A 14,653-nucleotide genomic window follows, 5' to 3' on the forward strand; every position below is an offset into this window, starting at 1 on the left:
TTTTTTTTCAAACACATTAAAGTGTACAAATTCACATCATTTCATATTTACATGCAATGCAGGGATACCCCAACTTGTTTGTCAGCTGAACCTCAGCTCTAATATATTTACTTGAAGTAATATGGAAGTAAAATAATGGCAAATGTTTTTGAAACGAAAAAGCCTGTTGAATTGCACGTCTTGAAAAAAAGAAATAGGCATTGCATTATGCTTGCATTTAAGCATTGTATTTTTAGGGCTTGCATTTTTATGGGCTGAAATTCAACATAGTTTAATATTTAAGCTGTGAATATTTCAATTCAAAACATTTCAAACACATTTTCATTATTCAAAATTCAATAATCCATATTCACCTTTCATATTTCACTTCAAAAATAGTCAAACTGTTTAAAAATACCACCTATAATATTCAACAGGTAATTTTCGGTCCATTTTATTTCGCTTTGCAAATTCGCCTCCACAAATTCAGTGTTTCAAATTCGACAGTAAATTCAACATTGACATCCAGTAACTGCAGGAAAAGCAGTAGATTACCGAGCATAATCTCCATCTGGTGTTAGTCATCCTCACCAGCAGGGGGTGCAAAAGCGCCTGTTGTTGACAAAGACCAGAGCAACAGTTTTAGAGCAAGCCATTCATTCGTAAAACTCATTTACAGCAAATTGAGCAAGCATTAAGTTTTTGTGATGATTATCTGGGTCAGTATATGTGGAAAAGATGATAAAGACACAAAATCTATGTTTGTTTTATTCAATAACTTTCCTTTTTACTTTCCCTGTGTAGCCTGTCAGATTTCTCTACCATGAACGGGATTATAATCGGTTTCCCTCAATATATCATCATCATTCTCAATATATCGTACCTTAATGGATTAATACAGTGATATAAAAGACCAAACTCGCACCATATTACAGGCAAGCAAATGGACTCAGAATATGAACTAAATGCGCAAAGTTTCATGCTGAGCATTTCCCAGTGAAGCTATTGGCATATATATATAGTATGCCTACATGTACTGCATTGGATTAAACTAGGAAGGGTCATAGCACTTGCATATTGTTGTCCTAATGTTAGTTTAACTGTAAGTCGCTTTGGATAAAAGCATCTGCTAAATGTAAATGTAAAATTGGCTTCAGCTTGACGTTGGACATTCGCACATTTAGGGACCGTCTCTAAAGTTGCATACAACATTGGTATGTTACATTGGATCTGTACATCCGCAAAGGGGGAATAACATTATAATCTCGTTCACGGTAGAGAAAGATGCATGTAGGCTACACAGGAAAAGTAACCGTGAAGACACTGAATTTAACATAAAACAGCCGTCATAATAATAATGACGATACAATAAATACACTTAAACTGCTGTAACTTAGTTTTTATGAATGAATGGCTTGCTCTAAAACTGTTGCTCTGTCAACAACACACGCTTTTTCACCCCCTGCTGGTGATGTCACCCCCTGCTGCCTCTAACAGCAGATGGAGATTATGCTCGGTAATCTACTTTTCCTGCAGTTCCTGGATGTCAATGTTGAATTTAGTGTCGAATTTGAAACAGTGAATTTGTGGAGGCGAATTTGCAAAGCAAAATAAAATGGACCGAAAATTGCCTGTTGAATTATAGGTTGTATTTTTAAACAGTTTGAATATTTTGGAAGTGAAATATGAAAGGTGAATATGGATTATTGAATTCCGAATAATGAAAATGTGTTTAAAATGTTTTGAATTGAAACATTCACAGCTTAAATTTTCAACCATGCTGAATTTCAGCCCATAAAAATGCAAGCCCTAAAAATACAATGCATTATTTAAAATGCAAGCATGGTTAATGCAATGCCTATTTTTTTTCAAGTAGTGCAATTCAACAGGCTTTTTTGTTTCAAAAACATTTGGCATTATTTTACTTCCATAAAGTGACCCCAGAGATTTTAAGTTAACAAGTTGGGTCATTAATCTATCTATAAACTAGTGCAATGCCCGTGCAAAATCTGTGTTTGTGTGTTTTTAGTAATTCTTGGTTTGGTATGTTTGAGTTGCTGAATAGCCTAGGCTGCTATTACACAGGAACCTAAACTCTGAGAAAACGATAACGTTAAGCACACCAGAATAAAATAAAATATTCAGAATTAAACAGTGTAGCTGACTTACAGATTCAGTTAACATCCACAAATGAATAAGCGTGACGATTCAGGGGCTAGAGCGGCAAAAGCCAATGTGTGGTTCTTTTACAGATATTTTTGACAATATCTTTTTCATTTCTTATCCAAACAATGTCAAACTCGGCACTGCACTTACTCGTGCCCGTAGCAAGACACCTGTCAAGTTTGAAATCCATCGGACTAACGGTTCGAGAGATATGCGAATAACAGACACACAGACAGACACACAGACAGACAGACGTTCCTGTAATTTATTTATCTATCTATAAATTACAGGAATGTCTGTCTGTCTAATAATCCCATATCTCTCGAACCGTTTGTCCGATGGATTTCTAACTTGACAGGTGTCTTGCTACGGGCACGAATAAGTGCAGTGCCGAGTTTGACGCTGTTTGGATTAGAAATGCTAAAGATATCGGTGAATATATCGGTAAAAGAAGCACTTAGAAGGTTGTGGTTTAAAAAATATACATTCTGACATTAGAGGGTCGTGGTTAAAAAATAAACATTATATTATATTTTATTCACGGTCATAATTTATAGTAGCCTATTCACAAAATGTTTGCTCAAGCGTATCGTTTTCTCGGAGTTCACTGTGTAGCTGCTCCCTGAATCGTGTAGTTCAATTTTCCATATTTATTGTATGTCATTATTGTATGTCATTCTACCATGCACAAATAAAAATGTCACTGAACTTTTGCTGTTTAATTATAACAATGAGCACTTAAACACACCAAACCAACAATTACTAAAAACACATACAAAAGCTGATTTTGAGCTGGCACTTTGCACTAGTAAAATTAAATAACAATAAATAGTATGGTTCACGGTTCTCTGATGTCGGTTAATGGTCGAAAGACATGCAGTTGAACAAATTTTTTTTTTGAATCGTTTTTAGTAAATAAATTTGATTGGTATTATATTTTACTTAATAGCTTTTCATTAAATTCAAAAACCGCTGCAGTTCCTTCATGAACCCCAGATGCGAAACCCTGACATAATGTCATATTTAATGCACTTTATGTTGTTAAAAATTTATCAATACGGTACAAGATCATCCTATTCAAGTCAATGTGATTAGGTATATAAAAAAAAAATTTGTCAGAATACATTACCTAAAATGAGTAATCTACATTACTAACTACAATTTTTGTCATGTAATGAGGAGTCAGTAACCGACTACAATTTGTAAAGTAATCTACCCAGCACTTTCAGTTGTAGGTTTGAGCTGGTTCAAGCTAAGGTATCAGAGGCGGTCTGTGTTAGCTATTAAGAAGCGTTTTCTGCTCGGTGGAGACCGGCCTCCCTGCTACCTCAATATAATTACAGCTGTCGTCTCTTATTGATCTGAACAGGCTCTTTGTGAGAAGACTGCACAAACTCCAGAGCCCTTCATACTCAAACTAGCCATTTAAAGATTCAATCTTAATGGCATCAGCAATCAGACAGCCATCACCCAAGCATTTTCAAATATTGTTTCAGCACATGAATTAAATGTGTGTGCATTTAGATTCTAGCCAGCATCCTTTGAAAAAAAATGTATGTATGTATATATATATATATGGAGGTCTCAATAGAGGACTATTTTATTAATGATGTACGCATTGAAAGTCAGCAGTGTGACATTTCGAGCAATGGTTACACAGGCTGTCATTATTACACAGCACTAGAAAATCATGCTAGAGAACCTCAGCCTTATGAATGTATTGTGGCACTTGGTTCCATACATCAGCATTATCAGACAGACTTCATCCATCCACACTCACTCTGCCCTTCAGAGCTCTGACAGACATACAAAACCATCACGGCACATATAAACCTCTGGCTCATGATCTTTCCAGTCATGACATGTATAACAAAAAGAAGAGAGATCACTGCAACAAGCCGTGTGGAAACATAAAAGGCTGTTGCATGCGGTCCTCTGAGGCATGTGATTCTCTTCTGAAAATAACATCACTTGGATCTTATTGTTATTCACCGTTCAGCAAAAATGTAAAGGTTAAATGGGTTAAAGGCACTGAATAATTTGCTGTAGGCAAACATGAAAGCACAGTTGCGGTTTCAGTGACTATTGTGGGTTAACCTGCAACCTTCGTGCTGGCAGCCTATAGATTCACATTAGCATTTCACACAGACTGAAATGCTGCATTTCAATCAAATATGGCAACGTTCTGTAGACGCTTCAACTGTGACATGAATGACAGCCTGTAGTTGCTCAGCAACACAACATAATTTCTCAGGTTTTGTGCATGAGCTTCTGGTAAGACAGCAACCCATTGTGACAGACCCATGTAAGAGATTCTTATACAGTGAGTTGTCAAGCAGAAACTGGGCCACTGGCCTCTACATGCTTCATAGACAGGCGAGTTAAAATACCCCCAGTCACTGTAAAGCACAGGATGACACATTAGGGCTTGTTCAGCCAACCAAATATGCCCTGCCATGAGAATCTTTACACAACTGAGTTAAACAGCCCCACTGTCAATAGAAAAATAACCACATCTAAATACAAATCACATGGTCAATCTATTGAGCTGTAACAGTATCATACGTTTAATGAGTCCCATAATATGAAAAGGATTTAAAGGGATAGTTCACCTAAATATTCTGCCAATATGTATTTATATACGCTTCTGTTTGAAAGTTTGGGGTTGTAAAACCTTTGCTAAGTCATTTGACTAATTTCTGACCAAATCTGCTCATATATTTGATTTAAAAAAATGCAGTAAAATTGCAATAAACGCTCATGGTAAAGCTGAATTTTCAGCATCATTACACCAGTCTTCAGCCACATTTCCTTCAGAAATCATACTAATATGCTGATTTTGTACTCAAAAAACATTTCTTATAATTATCAATGTTGAAACAGCATTGCGCCTTTTTTTTTTTTGTGGAAACCGTGATTTTGTTTCAGGATTCTTTGATGAATTGACATTTCAAAAGAACAGCATTTATTTTAAATAGAAATTTTTAGTAACATTACAAATGTTTTTACTGTCACTTTTTTAAAAATCAATTTAATGCAAACTTGCTGAAAAAAGTAACAATTTTTTTTTAAAAAGGACTTTCCCCGAACATGTTGGTAGTGTATATACATTATACAAAACTACTGTTTTGATTATACTATCATCCTCTGTTGAATGCATACCGTGAGCTTAGAATTATATGGTTCTATCTCCACTTTTGGTCGAAATTGAGTTTTTGAAATAATCTTATCCATTAGGTGTTTATTAATGCCTGTGTGGTGTTATTTTTGTAAAACAAATATTTTGTTAGTAGTTATTAATAAAATAAAAAGGTTCCATCTCACAAAACAGCAGGGATTTAAAAACTTTGATGCTCAATATCTCAGAACTACCCTAAACGGAGATAGAACTGTATAATTCTAAGCTCACGATACATCTTTTGTTTGAACCACAGAGAAGGCCCTATCATTTATGTTGCATGTCTGCAGATAATACCACTGTGTGCATCCTCCCCCCAAAAATATCTGATGCTCTTTGCCATGTGTGACGAAGAGTCAGAGGCGTTCGAATCCATGTGCAATAACTTTAATGATGAACACAAACAGGCAGAAAACAGAGAAAGCACAGGGTAGAATATATACTGGGGCAGTCCAAACTCAGAGTGGTTACCAGGCAAGGGTCGAAGGCTGGCGGCAAACGTTCACAGAGTAATGGGGAAAAAAGGCGAGAATCAAGGAACCAGGAATACGTAGAAATATAGAAGATTGCTCAGAGTTGCACGGCGTGGCAGTAACAAGACCTCACAGAGAACAAAGGGGAGCAAGGTCCAGATAAAGGGGAGCTGAGTGGGAACAGGTGGCTGAGATGATGGAGATGAGACAGGGATGGAAGGAGGCGATTAGTGAAGGGAGTGATGGGAAGTGAAGTCCTAGAACTCAGGAGAGAGTGATCTGGTGAGGCCAGGAGGAGGCGTCGTGGAGCGCATCGTGACAGAGCCGCCCCCCCCCCCCCCCCCCCCTGCGAGCGGCTCCCGAAGCGAGGACCTGAACGGCAACGGGGTCTTCCACGGGGTCTGGGAGCAGGACGATCAGGGTGATTCTGGTGGAAGGTGGTGAGAAGAGCCGGGTCAAGGATGTTTTGGGACCTTTCCCAGGAGCGCTCTTCCGGACCGCATCCCTCCAAGTCAATTAGGTACTGGAGGACCCCTCTATGGCGCCTGGAGTCCAGGATATCTCGCACACGGTAAACTTCCTCGCCTCCGATGTCGATGGGGGGAGCACTCCTCGCCACGACCTCCTCCCGGTTATCCTCTCTCCTGGGTGCAGCAGCTGGTCTGAGGAGAGAGACATGAAAGGTGGGTGAGATGCGGTAAGTGGGAGGAAGTGCTAACCTGTAGGAGACAGGGGTGATCTGTCTCAGGATCCGGAAGGGACCAATGAAACGTGGAGACAACTTCTTGCAAGGGAGTCGGAGACGGAGATCACGAGTGGACAACCATGCCCATTGGCCCGGTCTGAAGATGGGGCCGTCTCTTCTGCGTCGGTCAGCCTGCTGCCTGAACTGACGTACCGCACGCTGGAGATGGACGTGGGCGGTGTTCCAGGTCTCCTCACTCCTATGCAACCATGTGTCCACCGCAGGGAGATCCGTGGGCTCACCAGACCAGGGAAATAATGGAGGTTGGAACCCGAGCACGCACTGGAAGGGCGTGAGACCTGTTGACGGTTTGCGGAGAGAATTCTGGGCGTATTCTGCCCACACAAGGAAACGACTCAAGTCTTGTTGATTACGGTGGCAGTAAGTTCGGAGGAAGCGGATGAGGTCCTGGTTTAGCCTCTCCACCTGTCCGTTGGCCTGCAGGTGGTAACCAGAAGTGAGACTGACATTAATGTTCATTTTACTACAGAGAGCTCTCCATACCCGGGAGGTGAACTGGGATCCTCTATCTGAAACGATATCCTCCGGCAATCCATACAAACGGAAGACATGGTGAAGAAGAGCTTCAGCGGTTTGGAGTGCTGTGGGTAGACCAGCCAGGGGAACGAACCTGCATGCCTTGGAGAATCGGTCAACTACTGAGAGGATAGTAGTAAAACCCTGAGAGGAAGGCAGATCAGTGACGAAATCCACTGCAATATGGGACCATGGCCGTTGAGGGACGGGAAGTGGCTGAAGAAGTCCGGCCGGCCTTAAGTGGGAGGCCTTTGAGAAGTTGCATGTAGGACACTGACGAATGAATTTGACTACGTCTGCATGAAGATTGGACCACCAGAAACGATTAGTGACTAGCAGAAGTGTGGCCACAATCCCGGGGTGACCAGCGCTGGGAGTGCAATGTACCCACTGAAGAACCCGAGTGCGGAGATCCTGTGGTACGAAGACTCGGTCAGGAGGGCATTCCGGAGGGGTCGGATGATCCCCTTGTGTGGCAGAGATCTCAGTCATGATGTCCCACTGAACAGGGGCTACGATGAGGGTAGATGGCAAAATGTACTTGGGCTCGGGATGATCGGATTTACTGTCAAATTGGCGAGACAGTGCGTCGGCTTTGCCGTTCTTGGAACCTGGACGATACGTGATCTTAAAGTGGAATCTCGAGAAGTAGAGAGACCACCTGGCCTGTCGGGCATTCAGACGTTTTGCTGACCTGATGTACTCGAGGTTGCGATGATCGGTGAGGACAGTAAAAGGCAGACGAGCACCCTCCAGCCAATGTCTCCATTCCTCGAAGGCGGCCTTCATGGCCAGAAGCTCCCTGTCACCCACATCGTAGTTGCGTTCAGCCGAAGTGAACTTACGACAGTGGAAGGCGCATGGAAACATCTTGGCTGGATTACCGTGTCGTTGGGATAGAATGGCGCCGATTCCTGAATTCGAAGCATCCACCTCCACGATGAACTCACGCTCGGGGTCCGGATGATGAAGGATGGGTGCCGTAGTGAACTTCTCCTTGAGTCGTTCGAACGCGGAAGAGCATTCTGGAGACCACTTCAAATGTTGCCTCCCCCCCTGTAGGAGGGATGTGAGAGGTGACGCCGTGGTGCTGAAATTACGAATAAATCTACAGTAGAAATTGGCAAAGCCCAGGAAACGCTGCAATTCTTTCACGGTGGTGGGTCGAGGCCAATTGACTACTGCTCGGACCTTACTGTCGTCCATGATGACTCCTTCAGCACTGATGACATACCCCAGGAACGCAATTCGGGTCTGGTGGAACTCACACTTCTGGACCTTGGCATACAGCTGGTTGTCGATGAGGCGTAGAAGTACGGCTCGCACATCCCGGACGTGTGCTTCGAGGGTATCAGAGTAAATGAGGATGTCGTCAATGTAGACAATGACTCTCTGGTTCAGCATGTCCCGGAAGATCTCATTTACGAAGGCCTGAAAGACAGAAGGACTGTTAGAAAGCCCGAACGGCATAACCCGGTATTCGTAGTGCCCGGTGGTCGTAGAGAAGGCCGTCTTCCACTCGTCACCCTCTCGAATACGAACCAGGTTGTAGGCGTTCCACAGGTCCAGTTTGGTGAAGAACTTGGCGGTGCGGAGCATTTCCAGTGCAGCGGGGACCAGAGGCAGAGGATAGCGGTACTTCACAGTGATCTCGTTTAGACTGCGATAGTCAATACAAGGACGGAGACCTCCATCCTTCTTCTTGACAAAGAAAAACCCAGCTGAGGCGGGAGAAGTGGAAGGAGTAATGAAGCCCTTAGCGAGTTGTTCTTCAATGTAAGACTTCATCGTGTCGGTCTCAGGTTGGGACAACGGATAGACTCTCCCACGGGGCGGGTTAGCTCCAGGAAGAAGTTCAATGGCGCAATCCCAAGGTCGATGTGGGGGAAGTTGAGAGGCCTCTCCTTCACTAAAGGCCAGAGCAAGATCATGGTATTCAGTGGGAACCCCCAACAGGTCAGGATTCTCGGAGCGGCTGGAAACAGTTTCAGGACCTAGGACAGCAGGTTGACAGTTTATTAAACAAAAAGATGACCACTGAATTACCTTCCTCTCGGACCACGAAATGTAGTGGTTGTGCTTCTCCAGCCAGGGGAAACCGAGAATCACAGGGTGCAGCAGTGAATTTATGGTGAAAAGTTGGATGGTCTCAGAGTGCTGAGTGCCGACATTAAGGGTTAACTGTTGAGTGATATACTGTATCTTGCCTGATCCCAGGGGTCGTCCGTCTAATGCTGCCACTGACACCCGGGGTTCACATGGTTTGAGAGAGAAATTATGAGTTTTAGCAAAAGTGAGGTCAATAAAATTTCCTGCTGCCCCCGAATCAATCAAAGCACTTACATTAACAATACCCTCATCAGAACAGAAAGATACCTCTAAAGTAAGAGTGTTGAGAGAACGAACACGGGAACTCACCGCAGCAGAATCTCTCGAGGTGGGTCTTACAGGACATGTTGACCTCATGTGACCAGTACGGGCGCAGTAAAGACAGAGGTTGTTGCGCATTCTTCGCTCACGCTCCTCAGTGGATAAGCGCGTGAAGCCGATTTGCATGGGTTCAGGCTCAGAACTGACGGAAGGATTTACAACGACCCAGTGTTTGAGCGGGGTGCGCCGCGCTCGCATCAAATTATCAAGGCGAATGGTTAGATTCATCAGCTGACTGAGAGTTTTATCCTCATCCCGACAAGCCAGCTCTCCTTGTAAATCGGAATTCAGACCCTTGCGGTAAAGCAGTTTCAGAGGATCCTCCTCCCAGCCTGTCTGTGCAGCGAGTGTGCGGAAGTTGAGGGTGTAATCCGCCGCGGAAGATCCTCCTTGATGAAGAGACAGTAACAGCTCGCCTGGTTCCTTTCCGCCGGCTGGATGCTCGAAAACCTCTCTGAATTGGGCGAGAAAGTCGTTATAAGAGGGGAAAGTAAGCTGACCACCTGCCCAAAGCGCTGTCGCCCACTCCAGTGCCTTCCCAGTCAGCAGCGAGCAGATGAAAGAGACCCGGCTGTCGTCGTTTGAAAAGAGGTGGGATTGCTGGTTAATATACAGAGTGCTTTGCAGAAGAAAACCCTTGCATGTTGCTGACGAGCCGTCGTACTTGTCGGGTAATGATAAACGAGGATTATTGGAAGCTGGAATGTTACTCACACTGGAGGATGGTTGAACTGGAGGTGCAGTGGTTTGAGCAGCGTCAGCGGTTTGCGTCGTGAGGGACCGCATGGATCTCACCAGTTCTTCGGTAAGTGAAGTTAATTTCTCAAGCTGCTGTTGATGAACGACCAGTACGGAAGCTTGATTAGTGACTTCTGAGGCTAGACGATGCAAGGTTGCTGGATCCTGTATTGGTGAGGTCTTCTGTGACGAAGAGTCAGAGGCGTTCAAATCCATGTGCAATAACTTTAATGATGAACACAAACAGGCAGAAAACAGAGAAAGCACAGGGTAGAATATATACTGGGGCAGTCCAAACTCAGAGTGGTTACCAGGCAAGGGTCGAAGGCTGGCGGCAAACGTTCACAGAGTAATGGGGAAAACAGGCGAGAATCAAGGAACCAGGAATACGTAGAAATATAGAAGATTGCTCAGAGTTGCACGCCGTGGCAGTAACAAGACCTCACAGAGAACAAAGGGGAGCAAGGTCCAGATAAAGGGGAGCTGAGTGGGAACAGGTGGCTGAGATGATGGAGATGAGACAGGGATGGAAGGAGGCGATTAGTGAATGGAGTGATGGGAAGTGAAGTCCTAGAACTCAGGAGAGAGTGATCTAGTGAGGCCAGGAGGCGTCGTCGTGGAGCGCATCGTGACACCATGATCCTTCTGTCCAGACATCAGCACATGTCTGCGAGAGTCTCTTCACAAAATGTTAACTAACTAAATGCAGCACAGAAAATATGGAAAACTAAATCCACAGATGACACTTGGACATTTGCCTTTTAAATTAATTTAGATTAAACTTTATCATTATGCAGAGTACAAATAAAAATAATGAAATGCTGTTAGCTATTTTTAACTAGAAGCATAAATAATTTATAAAAGGGTGTAAGCGCAAATGGTATTAGTGTAGAAGGAAAGGGAACAGGACAGCAGATGACTAGGATATAGAAAGGAGCAGTAATGATGGGCTATAAATGGCAGATGACCATTACAGTGGAAATAACATTTAGTAATTTATGCTTTCGCAGCAACATACACAACGGCATGATTTGCATAGTAAAAAATAATGAAGTAAATTTACCTTTCTTCTTTTCTAATTTCCACCAACAATTTTGAAGAATATCCTGGCCACTACATAAAATGAATGTGAATGAGGACTGGGGCCAAAATTCTGAAGACATGAAATAGCTTTATTACTACATCTGTAGCTCATTGTCAAACATTCCATTCTTGAACTTTCTTAATCTTAACCCCATTCTCCATCTGTACCAAAAAAAATAAAAAAAATAAACACCTGCTGAATTCATATTCTTGCACATTATGCCTCTGCTCAGCTCACTGCACTGGGTTCCCTTCACACAGCAGCCAGAATAAATTCAAGAGACACCATTTCCATCTTATAATGCAGCCAACACCCTGGATCTCTACAGTCCACAAGCCATTATCAAACCCTATAGTCTGTGACCATAATTAATGGGACTTTGTGGTGCAACTTAAATATTTGACTCATCTCATTATGCGATTTGTATCAACCACTTTGTCACTGTAATGTTTGCGAGCGCATTGGTACCGTTTGTTGTTAATAGCAAAGGATTATAGCAAAAGTGCACGTAAATATAAGCACTTAGACATAAATGTCTTTGGAAACGTGACATCTGCCGAGAGAATAAATGTAAACATCAATATGTAAATCACACTTTCGCTTGCATTCCTAAAAATAATCATGCTATATTTCAGCATGTAATGCCAACATATGGTACATCCTTATGACAACAATTTATGAAAATAAGAGTGAGAATGTGAGCAAGAAAAATACGATAAAGAACTATAAGGATCGCTCTCCACATTCAAATGCTACTTTATGAATTGTCATTTGTCTGTCATCTGTCACATTTTTTGTCTCTCTACACTAAATATACACATATCGTTCAAAAGTGCGTATGTTGGGCAGGGGTTGTCATCCTTGCTGAATAAAATTCATGCATTAAATTAATCAAAATTGACAATAACTATATTTATAATGTTCTGTTTAAAATAAATGCTGTTATTTTTAACTTTTTACAATTTAAGCACCAAATCAGCATATTAGAATAACTTCTGATGGATCATGTGACACTGAAGACTGGAGTAATGATGCTGAAAATAAGCTTTGCAATCGTAGAAATAAATTATTTAAAGGGTCATTCCACCGTTGGAGACATGAATACGTATTGAAAGTGGGTCATATATGTAGTAGAATAGTATCATAAATTTCTAATTTGGGACCGTCTTGGCCGATAAAAGGCAGAAAATGACTTTTTAGTGCTTGTGGATTGTAGACAACAATGCCCATAGTGCATTGCAATGCTCAGCTCCGCAGACCACTCCCACTACAGTAGCTAGTTCAACTGCAAGATATTTGTGCAATGAACCTGCCACGTTAGCGTGTTAACAAAATGAAAATAAACGTACTTTACAGAAAGACGACCATTTGACCCTGTAGGCTTTGGCTGACGTTGCCAGTTGAACTTAGGTATTCTAAAGTAGGTCTCCAGGACGCCGCTATCCATATGAGGTGCGAAACTCGGGTGAGCAACAACACACACGTCCGTGTCATCCTCCGATTCCGTAGCACCGCTGGAATTTTCGGCAGCAGACAGACTCTTGTTCTGTGTCCATTGGCGCACAGTGAGAGCACAGGCACCACCAATCTGCCCCAGCTCGAGCCATTGCGGGCTCCTCGTCCGCGGCAGGCAGATCGTCTGCATTGGCTGTGGTGGCAGCAGCTTCAGCCGCCTCCAGTTCCTCCATAGCCCTCAGCTGCTCGTTGCTATACTGTGGCTCATAAAGGTAGCCACGAACATCAGTTTCTACCATAACTTCGTCAAAATCCAGATCCTCCATAATGCATCCGCCTGTTTATTCTGTACCTTCGTCAATATTTTCAAAAAGTTTCTCCCGGTGAAATCAAACGCACTGGCACTGATCTGATAGGTATGTTAGCGCATTAGGTCCAACCCCCTATGGGCGGGTTTGTAAGAGTGGGAACTAGTGCTTGTAGTCTTCACAGAAATCCCCCCCTTTTACACTTCCTCCTACAATGACGTAAAATGATGATTTTTGCGTCATTGTAGGAGGAAGTGAAAAAGGTAAATAGAGGATTTCTCTCGTCTCAGGGGAAAATGAAAGAGTGTTGCACGACCATTCAATAGTATGACTGGATTTCTAACAATGGAAATCTTAATGCAAATGGGTGGAGTGACCCTTTAAATATTTTTTAAAAAAAATATATATATTAAATTGTAATAATGTTTCTGAATATTACCATTTAATGCAGTCATTAATGTTTAAAGCCATTAAACACTTATCTTCAATGAAAATGGATATTTATATTAGTACAATAGCCCCAAAATGTAAGACAAAAAATAAATAAATGTATTTGTATTGTGTAACGAAGGTTCTTTGTGTGGGATGAAAGAAGACAAGGGTCGGCGTAACGGGGACTCGTACAATTTATTAATAATAATAAAAAACAAAACAAAGAAAAGGTGCGTCACATGCATGTTCACCTAAGTAAAACTACAGCCCAATATAAAGACACTCTTTCCCACTGGACTCAGCTCTCAGTTCACTTTTATCAAACTCTTCCCGATGTGTAAACTCAGTCCATTCATAAAACTCTTTCAGATGTGCAACTCAGTCCTTTTGTCAGCCAGCAGGTCGTGAGTGTTCGTACGAGTCCCCCAGTCCTTCTCTCTCTCACCAGCCAGCTTATATGCGGTCTCCCCACGCCAATTACTGCAATCAGAGACAGGTGTTCGTCATTTTGCACTTGACCCACTCACTTACCACTCGGCTCCTCCCTCCCTCTCTCGCTGCAGACTCCGCAAAACCACGCCCCCCTCATCACATACCCCCACTGCCCGACTCAGGCCGGGGAGCCATTCTGTCCGGACAGGAATTCTGTCCATCAGGCGCTGAAAGGTTGCCGGAGCCCTGAACATGCCGAAAGGAAGAGTGACAAATTGGTGTAATCCAAACTGCGTTGTGAAGGCAGTTTTTTCTTTAGACATTGGAGTTAAGGGGATCTGCCAATATCCCTTCGTTAAATCCAGTGTCGAATAAAATGGAGCGGTGCCGAGCCCATCAAGCAACTCGTCAACCCGAGGCATTGGATATGCGTCGAATTTCGATACAGCATTCACCTTGCGATAATCCACACAGAACCGGACCGAGCCGTCAGGTTTTGGTACCAAAACTATCGGGCTTGCCCAGTCACTGTTGGATTCTTCTATTACCCCCATGTCCAGCATAGCCTTCAATTCTTCCTGAACTACTTTCTTTTTATGTTCAGGTAAGCGATATGGCCGGCTGCGCACTACTACACCCGGCTCTGTCTCAACGTGGTGCTGAATGAGATCGGTTCGGCCGAGCAGGGGCGAGAAC

This window comes from Siphateles boraxobius, unplaced genomic scaffold (genome assembly GCF_051911475.1).
Source record: "Siphateles boraxobius isolate OS27281-9 unplaced genomic scaffold, OSU_SipBor_1 1, whole genome shotgun sequence".
Lineage (NCBI taxonomy): Eukaryota > Metazoa > Chordata > Actinopteri > Cypriniformes > Leuciscidae > Siphateles > Siphateles boraxobius.